Source organism: Mya arenaria, chromosome 14 (genome assembly GCF_026914265.1).
Source record: "Mya arenaria isolate MELC-2E11 chromosome 14, ASM2691426v1".
NCBI lineage: Eukaryota > Metazoa > Mollusca > Bivalvia > Myida > Myidae > Mya > Mya arenaria.
This window is the reverse complement of record NC_069135.1, coordinates 22,063,575-22,083,384: the sequence shown is the minus strand read 5'-3', so window position 1 is coordinate 22,083,384 and position 19,810 is coordinate 22,063,575. Positions and strand designations below refer to the sequence as shown.

The 19,810-nt window shown below is 34.3% G+C and overlaps 1 long non-coding RNA gene across 2 annotated transcripts in view; it reads left to right on the top strand.

Annotated features, from left to right (window-relative positions):
• The first annotated feature begins 4,224 nt into the window (after positions 1-4,224).
• Positions 4,225-19,810, top strand: part of LOC128216617 (uncharacterized) — a 40,320-nt gene continuing 24,734 nt past the window's right edge. The window contains exons 1-2 of one of the 2 annotated variants that reach the window (XR_008258093.1): positions 4,225-4,396; positions 15,278-15,407. This is a non-coding gene — a long non-coding RNA (uncharacterized LOC128216617). The remainder of the gene's footprint in view (positions 4,397-15,277; positions 15,408-19,810) is intronic. The other variant, XR_008258094.1, reaches the window with a different exon arrangement.

Below are 19,810 nucleotides of genomic sequence, written 5' to 3'. Positions count from 1 at the left end.
GGGGGTCATGGGTTTTCTCTATATGTTTAGAGTTAAAACTTCAAAAATCTTCTCCTCTGAACTTACTTGGACTAGAGCTTAGATATTTGGCATGATTCATCGCCTAGTGGACCTCTACAAAGATTGTTCAAATTATGGCCTTGGGGTCAAAATTGGCCCCGCCCCTGGGGGGTCATGGGTTTTCTCTATATGTTTATAGTGAAAACTTCAAAAATCTTCTTCTCTGAACTTACTTGGCCTAGAGCTTAGATATTTGGCATGATTCATCATCTAGTGGACTTCTACAAAGATTGTTCAAATTATGGCCCTGGGGTCAAAATTAGCCCCGCCCCGGGGGGTCATGGGTTTTCTCTATATGTTTATAGTGAAAACTTCAAAAATCTTCTCCTCTGAACTTACTTGGCCTAGAGCTTAGATATTTGGCATGATTCATCATCTAGTGGACTTCTACAAAGATTGTTCAAATTATGGCCCTGGGGTCAAAATTAGCCCCGCCCCGGGGGGTCATGGGTTTTCTCTATATGTTTATAGTGAAAACCTTAAAAAATCTTCTCCTCTGAACTTACTTGGCCTAGAGCTTAGATATTTGGCATGATTCATCGTCTAGTGGACCTCTACAATGTTTGTTCAAATTATGGCCCTTGGGTCAAAATTGGCCCCGCCCCGGGGGGTCATGGGTTTTCTCTATATGTTTAGAGTTAAAACTTCAAAAAATCTTCTCCTCTGAACTTACTTGGACTAGAGCTTAGATATTTGGCATGATTCATCGTCTAGTGGACCTTTACATAGATTGTTCAAATTATGGCCTTGGGGTCAAAATTGACCCCGCCCCGGGGGTCATGGGTTTTCTCTATATGTTTATAGTGAAAACTTCAAAAATCTTCTCCTTTGAACTTACTTGGACTAGAGCTTAGATATTTGGCATGATTCATCGTCTAGTGGACCTCTACAAAGATTGTTCAAATTATGGCCTTGGGGTCAAAATTGGCCCCACCCCGGGGGGTCATGGGTATACTTGATATGTTTATAGTTAAAACTTCAAAAATCTTCTCCTCTTAACTTACTTGGACTAGAGCTTAGATATTTGGCATGATTCATCGTCAAGTGGACCTCTACAAAGATTGTTCAAATTATGGCCCTGGGGTCAAAATTGGCCCCGCCCCTGGGGGGTCATGGGTTTTCTCTATATGTTTATAGTAAAAAAAATCAAAAATCTCATCTGAACTTACTTGGACTAGAGCTTAGATATTTGGCATGATTCATCGTCTAGTGGACCTCTACAAAGATTGTTCAAATTATGGCCTTGGGGTCAAAATTGGCCCCGCCCCGGGGGGTTAGGGTATTCTCTATATGTTTATAGTTAAAACTTAAAAAATCTTCTCCTCTGAACTTACTTGGACTAGAGCTTAGATATTTGGCATGATTCATCGTCTAGTGGAACTCTACAAAGATTGTTCAAATTATGGCCTTGGGGTCAAAATTGGCCCCGCCCCCTTGGGGGGTCATGGGTTTTCTCTTTATGTTTATAGTGAAAACTTCAAAAATCATCTCCTCTGAACTTACGTTGCTTAGAGCTTAGATATTTGGCATGATTCATCGTCTAGTGGACCTCTACAAAGTTTGTTCAAATGATGGCCCTGGGGTCAAAATTGGCCACACCCCGGGGCTGATGGGTTTTCTCTATATGTGTTATAGTGAAAACTTAAAAAATCTTCTCCGAACTCACAAAGACAAGTAATGTCTTAATTTAAACTGGATAACATATTTAGTACACATACCAATTTTCAATATGGGCCACATACAACAATTAATAACAAATATACATATATAAATACACACGTAAAATCAAGTAGTGACAAGAGCTTAGATATTTGGCATGATATATCATCTTGTTGACTTGTACCAATATTGTTCAATCTTTGGCCCTGGGGTCAAAAAATGGCCCCACCCGGGCGGTCATGGGTTTCCTTATATATGTATATGATGGAAACTTAAAAAATCTTCTTCTCCGAAACCAAAAGGCGAAGGCCTTAGATATTTGGTATGAAGCATCGTTTATCGGACCACTATTAAGATTGTTCAAACTTTAGCTCTGGGGTCAAAATTGACCAAGCCCCGTGTTCATAGGCTTAGGTTTTCAATATTTGTATATAATGGAAGAATGTGCAATATATGACAGGTGAGGGATTCAGGGCCATTTGGCCCTCTTGTTAGTAGTTTTAGTTCTAATATACAGAATATTTCGAAATAAATATTATTATCGGTCAGTTAAGGCAATGTTTATTTCATTTTGCAAGTCATTTGTTTGTATATAGTTTGCAACACTTGATTCACATTGAGCTGAAATTTTCACTCTTAAATATTGACTTCATGGCTCGCGTTGTACTTTCCATTTTCATTCTCAGCATAGTTATGGAAAAAATACCTTTGAAAAGAACCTCAAACTGCTTCAAATAACTTGAATCATAGGAATTTATTATTGATTAAAGACTGATTTAAGAAATGCAATGGAAACTACAAGTCCAGTAGCTCAATATTTAAACTTGCTTTAAGGCCCATTGTAAAGGCTGAGCAAACACTCAGCCAGAAACACACATACGTCACAAAACAACACAGACAGACTAAACAACCATCAAAATATCTTTACAAATACATTTTGGGACAACCGCCTTTAAACAGTGAACGAAACAGGAGCCCAATTTGGGTTAATCTATTGTTTCAATCGTGCTAATTATGCAGAATGTATTCATTGGCAATTTTTCAAATTGCATAAAAACCTGGTAAATATATTTTGCATGTAGGCATTTCAAATGGACTACGACCCGACTCTCGACCAGGAAGAAGTTGAAACCAGGCAACCAGAGATATTCTTGAAATTGAACTCACAAGGGTTTGTAAATTACTGAAATTGGCCAAATTGGCTTGCTTGCCAATTCTTACCGAATACATTTAAATTGACTTTTACATAAATCCGTATTTGGTTTTTATATTATTTCAACATATAAACCCAAAACCAAAAGCCGTTTAAACAAACGATGTTGTTCAAACACATTTTATTATGGTTCATACTGGTCTAAATGTAAATGGTAATGTTCGCCTCCACCAAAGGCAAAAAGTTCTCTTGGTCTCTCAGAAAGGAAGCAGTACTGGTTTCTACCCAGGAAACAGACTCAAGAGTTATTCATATCAGCTTTCAGCTGTTTACAATTTAACTAAAATGAATTAATATAAACCATACAAATCTTAAGAACGTGGATGTTTATAGTGTCCTCCTCTATTAATCCCTGTTTATCTCTATTTGGTTTGCAGGAGGAATTTGCAACAGCCCTTGCGATGAAGTCAAACTCGGAATTCGTGGAGAACATGTTCTCCCTCATGAATTCCGACCATAACAGATACATCTCTTCAAGAGAGTTCCTTAATGCTGTCGTTATGCTTTCAAAAAGGTGATATAACATCGCGACAGCATGACAGAGCACACAGTAAAATAATGTTATGAAATGTAATACTGCAAAATCTTGATATAAATTGGTAAACTAATATATGTTTATATCACGTTAGTCTAAATGTAGCACCATTCTTGCCAGCCTTCCGTCTAATGCTTTTAAATCAACAAAACTTTATAAGATTTTGTTATTATTTAAAGCAAGAAGTATATTATTATACTACTGTAATGGTCACAAGCTCAACTCATAAACTTGAAGGCATGATGCAAAAGGTCAATGTCAAGGTCACAGCACTAACTCTTGGATTTGAGCCTTGAAATCATGTCTATTCCATAAAATCTATATCCATTGAAGGATTTTAATCAAACTTTGGTCTTATGAAATTGTTCTACTCATCAAGGCATCATAGCAGAATCAAATAGCAGAATCCATTTTTGAATCTCCCAAAGTCAATGTCAAGGTCACACTACTAGGTCAGGGTTTGAAGCTTTAATTTTATGTCTGTTCAATATCTTATGAAATTGTTCTACTCATCAAGGCAATATAGCAGAATCCATCTTCGAAACTCCAATGGTCAATGTCATGGCCACAATACTAGATCAAGAGGTTGACCATGTATATTGAGTCTCTTATCTTCTACACCCCATCTTAGATTGTGATGAATTTTTGATCATAATTATGATTTAATGGACCCTACCCAATATGCTTAACTGCTGGCCAACTTGTATTTTACTGAAACGATCATTACCCTGTAAGTGCCATTCATAATTTCAGATGGCACGAGCTTATGACTACCATAAAGATAATGAAGGACATAGCGCTGACGAACCAGGTGCCGATGTTGAAGCAGTCCTTGGAGGTGTTTGTGTTCCGGCAGGAAAGCTGTGCTCACTCGTAACAAGTGTCTGGAGGCCTTCTGAATGGGAAACCTTAAAAACAGGGACCTTCATGTGAGTTGTTACGATTTCGCCCGTCAATGCATCCATCCGTGATTCATGCACCAGGTTGTCAAGGGGTATATCAAAGTTTTAGTTAACAAATTACTAATGTGTAAAGTTTTCATCTTGAGCCTTGTTGCCACTGGTAGACAACCACCTTCTTGTGTGACTGTAACTTGACCAGTAGGGGCAAATTGACTATAAACAAGTCCATATCATGACAAATTTCAATCAGGACCTATGTTATATATCTATTCCAAATATTATCTCATAAATTGTATATTATTTCTGTGAGCAAAGATAAGTTGGAACAGTGTTTAAGTCATAAACAAAACCCTCGTAGCTTTGAATTACATGTACCTGTATGGGTAATGTCATCATTAAATTTGTACTAAAATCACATTAACAGGTTTACGGAGAAAAGAATTAAAATCGCATCGTCTGTCCGTGTGTCCGATAACTCGTGTCCAGGCTGTAACTTTCCCTTGTATTTTAAAATAACTTGCCACATGTGTTCCACATACCAAGACGACGTGTCGCGTGCAAGACTTGTGTCCCTACCTTTAAGGTCAAGGTCACACTTAGTGTTTATTCACAATGGAGTGCTGCATATAAGGACATAGAGTATAATTGTCGTGTCCGGGCTGTAACTTTCCCTTGTGTGGACGGATTTTAAAATAACTTTTTGCCACATGTGTTCCACATACCAAGACGACATGTCCCGTGCAAGACCCGTGTCCCTACCTCTAAGGTCAATGTCACACTTAGTGTTTATTCACAATGGAGTGCTGCATATAAGGACATAAAGTATAGGTTGTCGTGTCCGGGCTGTAACTTTCCCTTGTATGGACAGATTTTAAAATAATTTGCCACATGTGTTCCACATACCAAGATGACGTGTCGCGTGCAAGACCCGTGTCCCTACCACTAAGTTCAAGGTCACACTTAGTGTTTATTCACAATGGAGTGCTGCACATAAGGACATAGAGTATAGGTTGTCGTGTCCGGGCTGTAACTTTCCCTTGTATGGACAGATTTTAAAATAACTTGCCACATGTGTTGGACATACCAAGACTACGTGTCGCTTACAAGACCCATGTCCCTACCTCTAAGGTGAAAGATACTCTTAGTGTTTATTCATAATGGAATGCTGAATATATAAGGACATAAAGTGTTTATTCATAATGGAATGCTGAATATAAGGACATAACAGTGTAGGTTGTCAAGTATGGTCGGTATTTTTTTATGTTCAAAGCCAATTTAAAATAACTTGCCATATGTATTTGACACATAAAGGCAAGATCAACTTTTCATGTACTGACCTTGTTCATAGGTCAATGTCACATTCGGGGGCATTCGTCACATACTGTGACAGCTCTTGTTTTTTTCCTGGTATATATCAAGGACCTTCTTATACTCTTCCATATTTCGTCATCAGTTACACTCTAAAGTAACTTGCTCAGCATTAATAAGGTGATTGAAAATTAATTACGGCTGTGGTCTTGTGTGATTGGATGATTGACATTATCACGTGATATTATCAATATATCCTTAACAGGTCAACATATCCACCATTGTTGTTAAAGTCCCTGTGGCCGTACGGACTAGCTGGTTGTTTTCTACTTCTTTCTTGACTTACCAACGTGGGTTTAAACCCACTAAAACCAAAACTTTTTTATGCTATAACCTTTGCTTTTGGGGGTCATCGGGGCCAAAGGTCAAGGTAACAGTCACCTTGAATGGTAAAAGGTTGTCCGAGTGATAACTTGACAATGCCTGCACCCATGGCCCTCATACTTGACTTGGAGGTTGGGCCTGACCAGTAGATGACCCTATTGTTTTTAGGGGTCATCTGGCCAAAGGTCAAGGACTCATTGACCTTGAATGGTAAAAGGTTGTCCGTGTCTCAACTCAAAAAAGCCTGCACCCATGGCCCTCAAACTTGACCTTGAGGTTGGGCCTGACCAGATATCCCCTATTGTTTTGGGGGGTCATCGGGCTAAAGGTCAAGGTCACAGTGACCTTTAATGGTGAGGGGTTGTCCGAGTGATAACTCAACAATGCCTGCACACATGGCTCTCAAACTTGACTCGGAGGTTGGGCCTGACCATTAGATGACCCCTATTGTTTTGGGGGGTCATCGGGCCAAAGGTCAAGGTCACAGTGACCTTGAATGGTAAAGAGTTGTCCGAGTGATAACTTGACGATGCCTGCACCAATGGCCCTCAAACTTGACTGGGAGGTTGGGCCTGAACAGTAGATGGTCCCTATTGATTTTAGGGGTAATTGGGCCAAAGATCAAGGTCACAGTGACCTGGAATGGTAAAAGGTTGTCCATGTGATAACTCAACAATGCCTGCACACATGGCCATCAAACTTGACTCGCAGGTTGGGCCTGACCAGTAGATGACCTCTATTGTTTTGGGGGGTCATTTGGCCAAAGGTCAAGGTCACAGTTACCTTGATTGGTAAAAGGTTGTCCACATGATAACCCACCAATGCCTCCACCTATGGCCCTCAAACTTGAATTTGAGGTTTGGCTTGACCAGTAGATGACCCCTTATGATTTTAGGGGTCAAAGGTTAAGGTCACAGTGACCTTGAAAGCAAACTCGACAATTTCTTGACTTTACATTATCAAACTTGACATGAAGGTTGGGCCTGACCAGTAGATGACCCCCTTTGACTTTGGGGGTCATCAGGCCAAGGTCAATGTCACAGTAACCTTTCACTTAAAAAAAGTGAACAACTTTTCTCCCATTGATATCACGAACAATGCCTGAACCTATAATCATCAAACTTGACCTGGAAGTTGGGCCTGACCAGGAGTTAACCCTTATTGATTTTAGGAGTCATCGGGTCAAAGGTCAAGTTCACAGTGACCTTGAATGCAAAAATGTTTTGAATGATAACTCGACAATGCCTGCACCGATGGCCCTCAAACTTGACTTGGAGTTGTGTCTGACCTGTAGATAACATCTTATGATTTTAGGGGTCAAAGGTCAAGGTCACAGTGACCTCAAACGAAGAACGCTTGTTTGTGTGATACATGTAACTTGTCAATGCCTGCACTCATGGCCCTCAAACTTGGCATTTAAATTTTTGGTAACAAGCTGTTGACTCCTATGGATTTGAGGTCATAGAGTCAAAGATCATGGTCATAGCACACTATATCCCCACACTCTGAATTGTCATAATTTTAAAACTGTCTCAACAGCATCCAATGTCAGTGACAAATCAGCTATCATTTCGGTCCATGCATATTTCGTTCAATTGTCCATATAATCCTGACAACATGGCGCTCAGGGGAGGGCATAATGTTTGACAAACATCTCTTGTTATTTGACAGACTCAGGAAGAAGAGTAGTGAATATACAGGGGAAACACAGATTTAATATTTGTTTTTTGGCCGGTACAAATATTATTACATGAATGTGTTGATACAGTCCTAACACAACTCGCAATGAATGTTTTAATAATCTCGAAGTCCAGAATGAAAGTCGCCCTTAGGCTTTTATATCCAACATATTGTGTTAAAATCATAGGCAAAATGTAGACAGAAATAACAGTTTGTTTAAGAATAAAGAACCATTATGAAACCCTTCAAATGTAAGAGATAATAAATACAATGTATCAAATATTGCATATAATGTAAAGTTACAATGTTATAAAAAATATTAATAAATTCCTTATAAGATGTCATCATTTTCATACCAAACATTACATGTTTCCTAATAATAAGAGATTAACATCTGAACAACTAAAGAGACAATATATATAAATCTTACCAACTTAAAATGCTTCAAACTTAACAGTTTAAATAAAAGTGAGGTTTGCCCCCAGTGACCCCAAAGGGTACACCCTTCTCAAAAAATAATACGCTTTTTACCAAAGTACACTTCAAACGCAGTTGAAAGTGCGTTTTAACTGCATCTTTTAGGCCACTCCTTTTTTTATTTTTTGGTTTACAAGAATTTTTGGAAAAAAATGTCCACTGGGTGGTCGAAAAAAAAAAAAAAAAAAAAAGGAAAAAAGTCACAAAACATACTCTTAAAGGGTGAAAATCAGAAAACAACATAAACACAGTCAAAATTTATATCATTTACTTGTCATTTTAAATCCTTAAACTGCTATTAATGCATGTTTTAATACACTCAAAGTTTCAAAGTTCTAATTAAACACGCAGTTTAAATCTTACATACTGTGCATATAAAACATCAATGATATTGACTATAAAACATGTTTACATGTATAAACTACACTTTTAATCAAAGATACATTGAATATCACTCAGCAAGACATTTGTTTAGCTTTAAGGGTATGCTAAAGCAAAAGTGAATGCAGAACACTTAAAAACTTACCAATATTAAATTGAAAAAAAGAGGAGGCGAATTTTACGCATTAAAATACACAAAAATTGCGCTGTATTAAAACAATACATAACATTTTCTAAACATTGTTTAAGTTATTTTAATATTGGATTTTGTCAATAAAGTGAAATAATTACCAATTTTGTAAATAAGGAGGTAGCATTTTATAAAGACATTTGAGCTTTAATATTGTGAAAACAATTCCTGAAAAACTAAAAACCAAACTAGACCTAGATTTGAGTATATATAACCTATACCATGAGGGGTCCTAGTTGTGTGTAACCCGATCCATGCTAAGTCCGGATATTTTCGGACCGGGACATTTACCATGGGATGTTCACCAAATCCATTTCAAATTCAAATCTTGCAGCAAATTACCACATCAGTACATAAAAAAACACATAGCAAAATATTAAATCTTGCATGTGACTTAACTTTATGTACCAATGATAGTAACAGAGAAATCCATAATTATGCATAGGACATTTTCATCTTCTCCCAACTCCGCCATTTTGTGTAAACATGCGTTCACAGTGCATCTATCTATACTTCATGCTTGTTTATTTTTCATTTTAAAGAGTATTCCTTGGTTACAACAACAAATCTCATTTATAGTGAAATATCAAGTTCATTACAAATTGAAATGGACTTATTCAAAATAGTTTTCCGTGTTGTTTTATCTAAAGGTTTTGCACAAAACTCCTGGCATTGACACATGTGTTCAACTCTTTCATTGTGTTTACTCTACTATTAACCCAAACATGAATAAACATGTAATCTAAAATAAACACAAGCTTTACATTGACTCAATGACAAGTATTTCCAAACCATTTTGTGATTTAAAATCCATAAACACCACCGACCGAACTTGTGAATCTAGGTCACCGGTGTCAACTTAGAAAATTAACTTTCGATTTCACCATTCCCACTTAGTGCACTGTTATTTGATATTTAACCATAAAATGTTATAAAATGTTTTTCTCACGCATAATTTACAGATATTTGTGTCTACTAATTCGATGGCAGCCGCTGACACTTTTATTTTTTATCTATAAACAACAATATTTTCATGACCTAAATTTGCGGGGAAAAACAACAATCACGTGACAGCTATTGTTTGTGTCGGCTGTTAAATTTGCCAATGTTTATTGCTATTGTTATTTTAACAGCTCCTGCATATTTTAATTAATTATTTCATACAAAGAATGACTGCTATCGTCAATTCCGCCATTGCCAACGGCGCTGCCATAACAGTTGACTGGCTCACATCATATCACTATAAATTGGCGAATACGGCTACGGAACAACAAACCAGTCAAAATCGACTGCATTCGTACTCTTACCGTTCGTTTTCTTTCGTTTCGCACCAAAATCAATACGGTCGGAAAAATAATTTGGAAAAAAAAAGTGAAATTCATTTTTTATTTTTTTTGTACTTTTCGGAAAAATAGACCCGCCGGTTTTGTAAACCAATTTATATAAAAGTAGTGGCCTTATGAATAAGCGCATTTTTTCTGCATCTTTTATAAATAAGTGTATTTTTTCTGCGTCTTTTACAAATCAAGTGTATTTTTTCTGCATCTTTTACAAATGAAGCATATTTTTTTCTGCCTCTTTTGCTATGCAAGTGCACTTTTGTGTGTTTAAGTGTATCTTTTGATTAATAAGTGCATCTTTTTCGTTGAAGTGAATTTTTCTACATCTTAGCTGCATTAAAAGCGTATCTTTTACCTGAAAAGTGTATCTTTAGTTTTATTGATATTCTAACTGTCATTATAGAATGCATTTTAAGTGTATCTTTTTACTAATAAGTGCATCTTTTAGTTTAGGTAAAAAAAGTGGTATCTTTGTGTAATAAAGTAAAAATTTATGAAATACACACATAAATAAAAGAATATGAATGAATGAATCAATCAACCAGTAAATAAGTATTTTTTTATTTTATCAATATACCTTCAAAAAAAATAAAATAATAATAATGAAATGAAAAGAAAGATTATTTTAAAAATAAAAAATATATAATAATTTCTTATTTAGTGTGTAATCAAAAGAACACAAAGCAAGAATCAATTGCATGTAATTACAACATTTAAAGAATTATTATTCCTTAAGTTTCTTGTAATGACTACCAAATTCTTTGTCATTTCCTTTCCAATTTTACAACATGCATGATAAGCCTGATCTTATCTGATTGTACCAAGGACCAATTAAATCTCAGCATTTAGACAGCCAATTTCAAATCAAAGCTACTGGTAGGCAAGGGAGACAAACTGAAACTATGGGAAAATAAAAAAATGTAATAATTTTGTCGAAAATGTTGATCAACAAGAAGTCTCAATTATACTTGAACGTCTCATAAGTTGTTCTGAAACGAAAGTGTTTACTCAACAAATAGCAGATGACATAGTAGAGTCTATAAATACCGTATTCAAAACATCATGTGAAAGTACATTTGGATATAAGACTGCAATAAATCAAACGATGAGAATACTACGAATGTTTCAAAATGGTTTGGAAATAAATGTAAAAAAGCTTGCAGGGATTTTCATCGGGCTAAATATATGTATAAACTACGTAGAAATATAGAAAACAAGGAAAATCTAAAAAGTAAAATATACAAGTCCACAATGACGTATTTAAAAATAGAGACAAAAACGAAAATATAAGTAATTTGCAAAACTTGAAGAACACAGATCCGCGCAAATACTGGAAATGATTAGGTAATAAATCTAAAAGTAAAAACAACGCCAGTCTTTCTGATCTTCATGATTTTTTCAAAACTGTAAATTTTTCACAAGAGATAGATTCACTAAATGAAGAAACTATGGCGAATAATGAAATCAATGAAGAAATAAATTCAAAAATTACTGCTGACGAGATTGAAAAAGCAATTAAAAACATTAAAAAATAATAAAGGGTGTGGGTTTGACCAAGTTAAGAAATGAACATAAAAAGCACATTTAGCATATTTAAGGATATATACATTAAATTATTCAATTTAATTCTAGACAAAGGAGTTATTCCCCCGTGCTGGACAACTGGTATTATTAGTCCTATATATAAGAATAAAGGAGATCCCAGTCGTCCAAAAAATTATCCACCTATTACATTGTTAAGTTGCCTTGGTAAATTGTTTACTTGCATACTGAATAACCGAATTGATAAATACGTTGAATCTAATAACCTTATTGATCGTAGTCAGGCCGGTCTTTGAAAAGGTTATTCCACTACGGACAACATGTTTATATTGAATAACTTAATACAGTACTTATATAATAGAAAAAAGAAATAGAAACAATTTACACGCATATTTTGCTCAAAATATAATAAATGATGGTGTTGACATTCAAGATAATGCTCATAATGACAGTATGCACACTTTTCTAAAGCTATTTATATTGCAGTATGCTGATGATACAATAATCATGTCAGATACTGAAAATGAATTACAAAACGCTCTAAACACATACTCCAACTACTGTGATATATGGAAATTAACAGTCAACACAACAAAATCAAATATAGTTGTTTTCAGTTAAGGCCGACATAAGTTATATAATTTCAAATTCAAAGATAACACTCTAAAGGTAGTTAATGAATGTAAATACCTCGGGATCTATTTTAGTAGAACCGGTTCGTTTGCTAAAAGCATATAGCTGCTCAGGCCACCCGAGCAATGTATAGTCTGATCCGGAATTCCAATCGTTTATCTTTACCCATTGACCTTCGCATAGAACTTTTTGATAAAACAATCAAACCTATTTTGCTGTATGGTTCAGAAATCTGGGGTTTTGGAAACAATGAAATATTGGAAAGAGTTGAACTTAAATATTTAATATACATACTCAAATTGAAACGCTCAACGCCAAACTACATGATATATGGCGAAACAGGAATGAAACCTTTCGAATAATATAGAAGAAAAAAGTATAGCATTTTGGGGGAGATTACATTTTCATAACAATAACACTCATGACAAGCTCTCATCCCTGATATATAGAGTAATATACAATAAAGCATCGCCTTTTTAAAGAAAAAAATTCCTTGGATAATTACTTCATTAAAACGATCCTTATAAAATGCGGTCTAAATAACTTATGGCTTAGTCAAGAGATTATAAATCCTACATGGTTAAGAAACGATGTAAAGCAAAAGTTAAATGATCTATTTTTAAATGACTGGGCGTCGAATATAGCAAATGCAAGTAATAGTATTTTTTACAGAATTTTCAAAAAAGAATTTGGCCTTGAAAAATATCTCAGTAAAACGCCAAACAAGCAATAATTTTCATTTGTAAAATTTAGAACAAGAAATCACAGGATGCCTATTGAAATTGGCAACTGGCTTAGAATACCACTAAATGAACGAGTATGTAATTATTGTTTTAATAAAGTAGGTGATGAATTTCACTATTTGTTTGAATGTAACCATTTTTATGACGAACGAAAAAAGTTTCTCAAACCATACTTCTATAGACACCCTAATACATATAAGTTAGAAATATTAATGAACTCAATCAACAAGCAAATGCAAACAAATTTGTTTAGATTAATAACTACTTTTTTTTCAAAGATTAGATAGTTGGTTGGTTGTTATTTTGAGTCATTTTTAACTATTCTGATTTTCAATAACAGAAAATTTACATGGTTGTATTATTCTTTTAATTGTATTGTACACCTTAGCATATGCTAAATGTACAGCTTATTTGTATCGTGATTTAATCAAGGAGTTATGTCTATGTGTATGTGATACGATACAAATGAATGCATATAGGAATAGAAAATATAGTACTTTATTCCACAAGTGATTGTTAGAAATTGCAGTAATACGCATTCAAAAATATATGTAATGTGTGTATATTTGTGTGTGTTCAAATTCATGACTCTCCGATACCCATGTTGGGTACTTGATTCTAAATTTAAATGTATCTGCCGCCATGTAATTGATGTTCATTGTATATACCTCATTTGCCGTATATTATGGTATGAGTGAATAAACATTGTTTGACTTGACTTTGACTTGGTAGCCATTTAGTTGGGATTTCATTAAAAGAATATTGATGATGTTTTAATAAATAAATGAATTCACACCAATTAAAACAAATTAATATTAAAAGGATTAGTGAAGTAAAATAATGATCATTAGATCAGGTGAATATGAACTATGATTAGAAAGATGACATACCACTATTGGATGATTTGTGATAAACTGACATGTGAAAGCACTCAGGTCATGGTATGTATTCTTTATTTCAGTTGTTAATTTCACTGTTATGACACTTGACTACTTGTGGGACTTTTGTTTGTCAACTTTCAATCTAGTGCACAAAAAATATATATAATTTTAATAAATAACAATGCTGTTGTAGATAGTAGCTGGAAGTAGGATTATTGGTCCCAGATAGTAGATGTAGTTTTAAAACTCTATGAAGATGCACTTGTTTTTATCCTTATATATGTTAATATAATATTAACATATTAAGCTGAAATCGCCATGTTTCCATAAATATGCACACTAGCACCTTTAAAGTTATACATATGATTACAGTGTTGGTTTTTGGAGGGGTCATAAAACTGCCATCTTCCACATGGCTTACCAGTTATTGGAAACTGGCCAAACTAGGTCAATTTCATGCTTTTAAAATCTATGTATCAGACCATTGACTCTATTTCTTTTGAAGAAACGTATGTATATTTTTGTAATAATTTAGTTTGAACCGGAGGATTAGCTTGTATAAATATGAACACATAATGTTGACAAGATAAAATATCCTGAGTGTTGCTACTAGTTTTTTCACCTTATAAAGCTGCACGCTCATAGATATACCATTTTTACAACTTGATTATTTTTTGTCTTGGGAAGAGCAAATTTTTGCGTTGGTATTAATCTCCAAACCAATGATAAAAGATTGCTGATCGACAGATGATCAGGTCATAGATTTTCATATTTCTGTTCAAAAATTAATGTTTCATTGCTTAAACCATTACTTACGGTTTAAAAAAATAATAAAAACATCAATTTTTTAACTTTTAATATAAAAATCTGTGATCTTATTATTTGTAAGCAGTCTTATATATCAGGATTCCTTGTTTTTTTTCTTCAAATATTGGCTCGTTCCAAGACGAAAAATAAAAAAAGTTATCAAAACTTGTCAGAACAGCTTTAAAATATGAAACTTCTTATTCCTATGAAATGTTATGTTTCATGAACATAGAAGTTTGAACACTTCAGTGACTCTTCTACAACTAGATTTCTGACTTAAGCACCTTAAAGAAAAGTTACTGAGCAAGTCTAGAAGAATCACTATTATTATATATATTATTGGGTGGTTAAATGCAAAATTTACAAAACAAGATGCCCCTCTTGGCGAGTATTGTGGATCCCCTGTGGCACAATATAACATCATTCACCAGGATTTTACAATCTTCACAAATCTATCTTCGCCTTATTTACGAATAAGAACGCAGTGGAATTGTAGTAATTTGATTTTTTTTTGTTTGTTCAAAAGTTTTTCTTTTTTTCAGGGATTTTTTCAGAAAAATGTCAGAGGCTAATATCTGATTTAAAAATGGTCACTAGGGAAGTACAATGTAGCCAGTGAGGTTCCATCTATGAATCTAAGCGCTTAAAGCGTTGAATGGCCTGCAACGTTTTGTGAGTATAGTCATGTAATTGTTAAACATATTTATTAACATAAACATCTTAAGATAGTATATGCTCGCTTATAATTTCCTTCGCAAAAACTTTTAGAGTTTAATGTTGATTCTCAATGAGATCATGAAGTATAAGTCACTTGAAATGTGGAATATGCCAAATAGTTACTTATAAGGTATAATGGAGTAACACTCAATATCATATAAAACCTTATCTGGAGCTTTTGTTTCATAAACAATGCACTGACACGGATAAAGCATTAAGGAATTTTTAGTAAAATCTACTCTACACTTCTAACTTGACTTGAGCCATATTTAATTTACTAACAGGGTATGCCAGCTTAACCAAATGCATCCTAACAAAATGCTTTGGACAATTAATTAGGTTTATGCTTAAGACTTCTTTCTACAACGCCAAATACCTCAGGGTCGAATCACCCAAATACTATTTCTTCCCTGTATGCTTTATGTACATGTATCTTAATAATGTCCTCAACATATGTTACTCGTGGACAAAATGAACAGATTAATATCAGTTGTTTTTTTAAATATGCATATGCATTATGTTACATGCTCAAGTTATTTGACTGAAATTACTGAGGCAAACTAAGAACTATTCACATACTATCCGTTTCATTCGGCATTACATGACTATGACAAAAATTGTAGCATGACGATAGCCTGTCAACGCTTTACGCAGTTTGATTTGAATTGTAAAAGTGTGTAATATTCATTTAGTAAATGGTTAAAAGGTTGTTAGTATGTACTTACACAAGAGAATGGTTTTATGCGACACACATTTTACAAACACAATTAAAAACTAACAATCTCAATAAAAAAAAAAAATGTCAAGTAATAGCCGAATATAAGTAATAAGTAATTATACAAAAAACTGATTGTAGGGTAAAATGTAGTATCATAATTTCGTTTAAAACATTATGGTTTGATATCTTACGCCTAATCAGCATTTCGGCTTTCACTATAGCAAATAATAATAGTTTGCTTCTACTTCTAAAAGATTCATTTTGTAAATATTTGATCAAAAGAATTTCTGAACATTCATGCTTTCATTTGCATCCCTAAAAAAATTACATTCAAAATACAAAAAGAGTTGCCTAAAATGGAAGCCTCACTATAAAAACATCTTGTTGAATAATCTAAATACAAATTCATTAAAGAAGACTTGGTGTAGGCAGAGATCCACTACGGAGGCTCACAGAGGATAAATCTCTTGAAATAGCTCCTGGCAAGTTGTTAGCAAGGTAATCTTGATTGATTTGCTCCCTTATCCGATCAGCCTGCCCTGTAAAGCATATATAAAGTGCATTTTATGGCAGGTGTGTAGCAGTAATTTATGGTGTTATCTATAGTAGGGAACAAGACCAGACAAATTAACAGGCAAGTTTCTTAAGGTACTATAATTTAAATTAGGTAAAGACAAGTTTTAATGATTATATCACACACATGTTAATATATACACTTCAACATATACAGTAAGTCCGAAGCACTGAGTGGATTTTTATCTCCCGCCTGGGGATAGATTGAATTTCGGGGAGATTTTCCACCCGCCTGGGGATATGGAACGTATGACACACATTTGTCATTAATTGCAAACGTAATCAAATAACTATGTAACTGGTGGGGACTGTTGGCACAATGTTGCTTCTAGAGGCATAATGAAGTGCCTTTACAAAAATAAAGTACATGGGATATGTTAAGCTGATGTTGTTAATTGTGCAAGAAATCAGAGAATTGTGTGGCAAATAAAAAAAATGGAAAAAGAATAAATGATAAGTTTGATGGTGTTTCCAACAGGTTATCCCACCTTGTTCGGTGGCATGCCTGGCAGTATTTGGGATGTTTCGTCCAGCAGGATTCTGTCCACTTGCAGTAACACTTGGTGCGGAGCTGGGTCCAATTTGGGCCAGGTTTTGAGGAGCTCCTGCAAAACAATCGATTAATAATTGTATCAGTGTGTATGGAACTGTAATATCATTGCATTATATAAAAAATCATAAATTATATTTTCAACTCATATTGAGTCAGTTATCAGTTATGGGAACTATCTTTGCTACTTTGTGTTGAGTATACCGTAAATGAAGTTTAGTAAAAAAATTGATAAAAAAGTTGAAGGAATGAAAACATTTGAGACACTGTTTTGCACATTATGTATGTGTTCCTTATATTTAAATTTGGCAGATTATTGTTTGCTATAATTCACATTTTTTTTATTGAATGATAACATTTAGTATAACATAATTATTAACATCTGTACAACCCTGCTAATGGATAAAGGAACATAACCCTTGAGGGGTTTGACTTCGTTAGCACACATTTTTCAATAATTGCAAACTTAATCAAATAACTGTAAGTTACTGCTGGGGACTGTTGGCACAATTTTGCTTTTAGAGGCATAATGAAGAATGACAATTGTATGGAAAATATTTTTAGAGGCAATAAATTTATCCATAATATATGCTGCTGAATGACGTGTGATGTTTGTGTTTTTATAATTGGTATGAAATGTCCACAACAACTCTGGGTAATAAAGATTCACGGTACGAAGCGTCAAAGGTCCACATTCTTTTTCGTTCCCAGTTTCATTATGAACCATTCAATTGAACAAACGTAAATGAAACAAATTTGGCCTGTCGCAAGTCATTTACTTGTATTCAATTAAATGATTGGTAATGTTTGTATAAAGCAGTATAAATCACCTTCCAGTAGTACTTCCAGTACTTTGATTTTCAGTGTATTATTGCCCAAAACCTGAACGTTCTATCCAAAAATGACTTCCCGAAAACATAATGCAATTTTTTTTTTAAGGGTGCCTTTACAAAAATACAAAGAATTTTGAAAACTACAAACTGGTAACATGACCTTTTATATTTTCAAGTTAGTGAAACAGCTTTTGTGGTTTTGCAAAGTAACTAGCTAGAAAGGGGCCTGTGCACAGGATATGTTAAGACCAAAAAAAAAAAAAATACCTGTGTTTCCGGTGACCCGACCGACCCTTTTTTTTCCTCGCCGACCCTAATCTTTTTTTTTTTTTTTAAGACATAAAAGTAAAAAAAAAAAATATATATCGTAAATTTTTTTTCTTCTTTTTTTAAAATATATCGTCATTAATTTCGTTCTTTGTCTTTCTATGTACCCGGAGAATAAACTTTCATTCCTTATTTTGTATTACCGAGACGCTATGTCAACAGGAATACAAAATGGCGGAGGGCTGCGAACCCTGTCCGATATCTTCAAATTGGCAAACGCATGTTAACGGTCCAAACAAGTGGTTAATCACAAGAGACATATTTTGCAGTCTTTAAAATGAAAATATTTAGGATTATAGCTCGCGGTGTTATTTATTCATGTCCAAAATAAAACTTTCTTTTTACGATTAGGCATTGCGTATATCATGCAGGCTTCTTACGATTAAGCTTTGCTCCATCTAATGCAGGCTACTTGCCAGGTTCCAATACACATTTCACTAATCATTACATTAATTTATCCGCAATTATCAATTGTTATTTATTTCGCCTTATTAAAAATAAGTCTCATCAACTGAAATCCAATTAAAAACCTTCGAAAGTTAACGACACATTTGTTGGAATGTGTCGGCTGCAGATCAAACGGTACTATTTGTGACATCAGTGCACGAGCGGTGATAATATCAAAGGCGCGTGGCTATGGTTTGTATTTAATTTGGTCAGTCGGATACTGTACAATCCCATTTGATTGCCAAGATTTCGCCTAGGCTGGTAAGAAAATACCATACGATCAAAAAAAATAATAATCAATAATCGTCTTCTGGGAATCTAATAACTATGACCAAAATGTCTGAATTCACTATAAATATGAATGAAACTTTGATTGTACGAAAATAAGATAAGTAAAATAAATCCATATCCGCGTTTACTTGTTCTATTTTTAACCTACCTCCACTTGAAGGCCTAGTTTAAGGAGCTCACAGTTGACAAGAAAATCGGCGATTTTCCTCATGCAAATTAACGAATTAGTTGATAATTGACTGTTTGGGTAGAACATTATCACAGATCTGTAGAAATTGAAGTGCTGGATTTGTTTTCTAAAAACCGATCACAACTTATAAATGAGTAATGTATACAAAAAACACCAGATTTCGTGGGCAAAATTGGCGGGAAAATACGATAGTCGAAGGTGTTTTTCTGTGACTTTTTGTAAATTATGAAACGCTTAGATATAACATAATTGTTATGATTCAACAGAAAATTGCATGATATGGAAACTGTAAAAAAAAATAAAAAATAAAAAAAATCCCGACCGACCCTATTTTTTTTCGCCATGTCACCGGAAACACAGGTATTTTTTTTTGGCCTAAGCTGATGTTGTTGTTTTGTACAAGAAATTAAAGAATTGAGTGGCAAATTA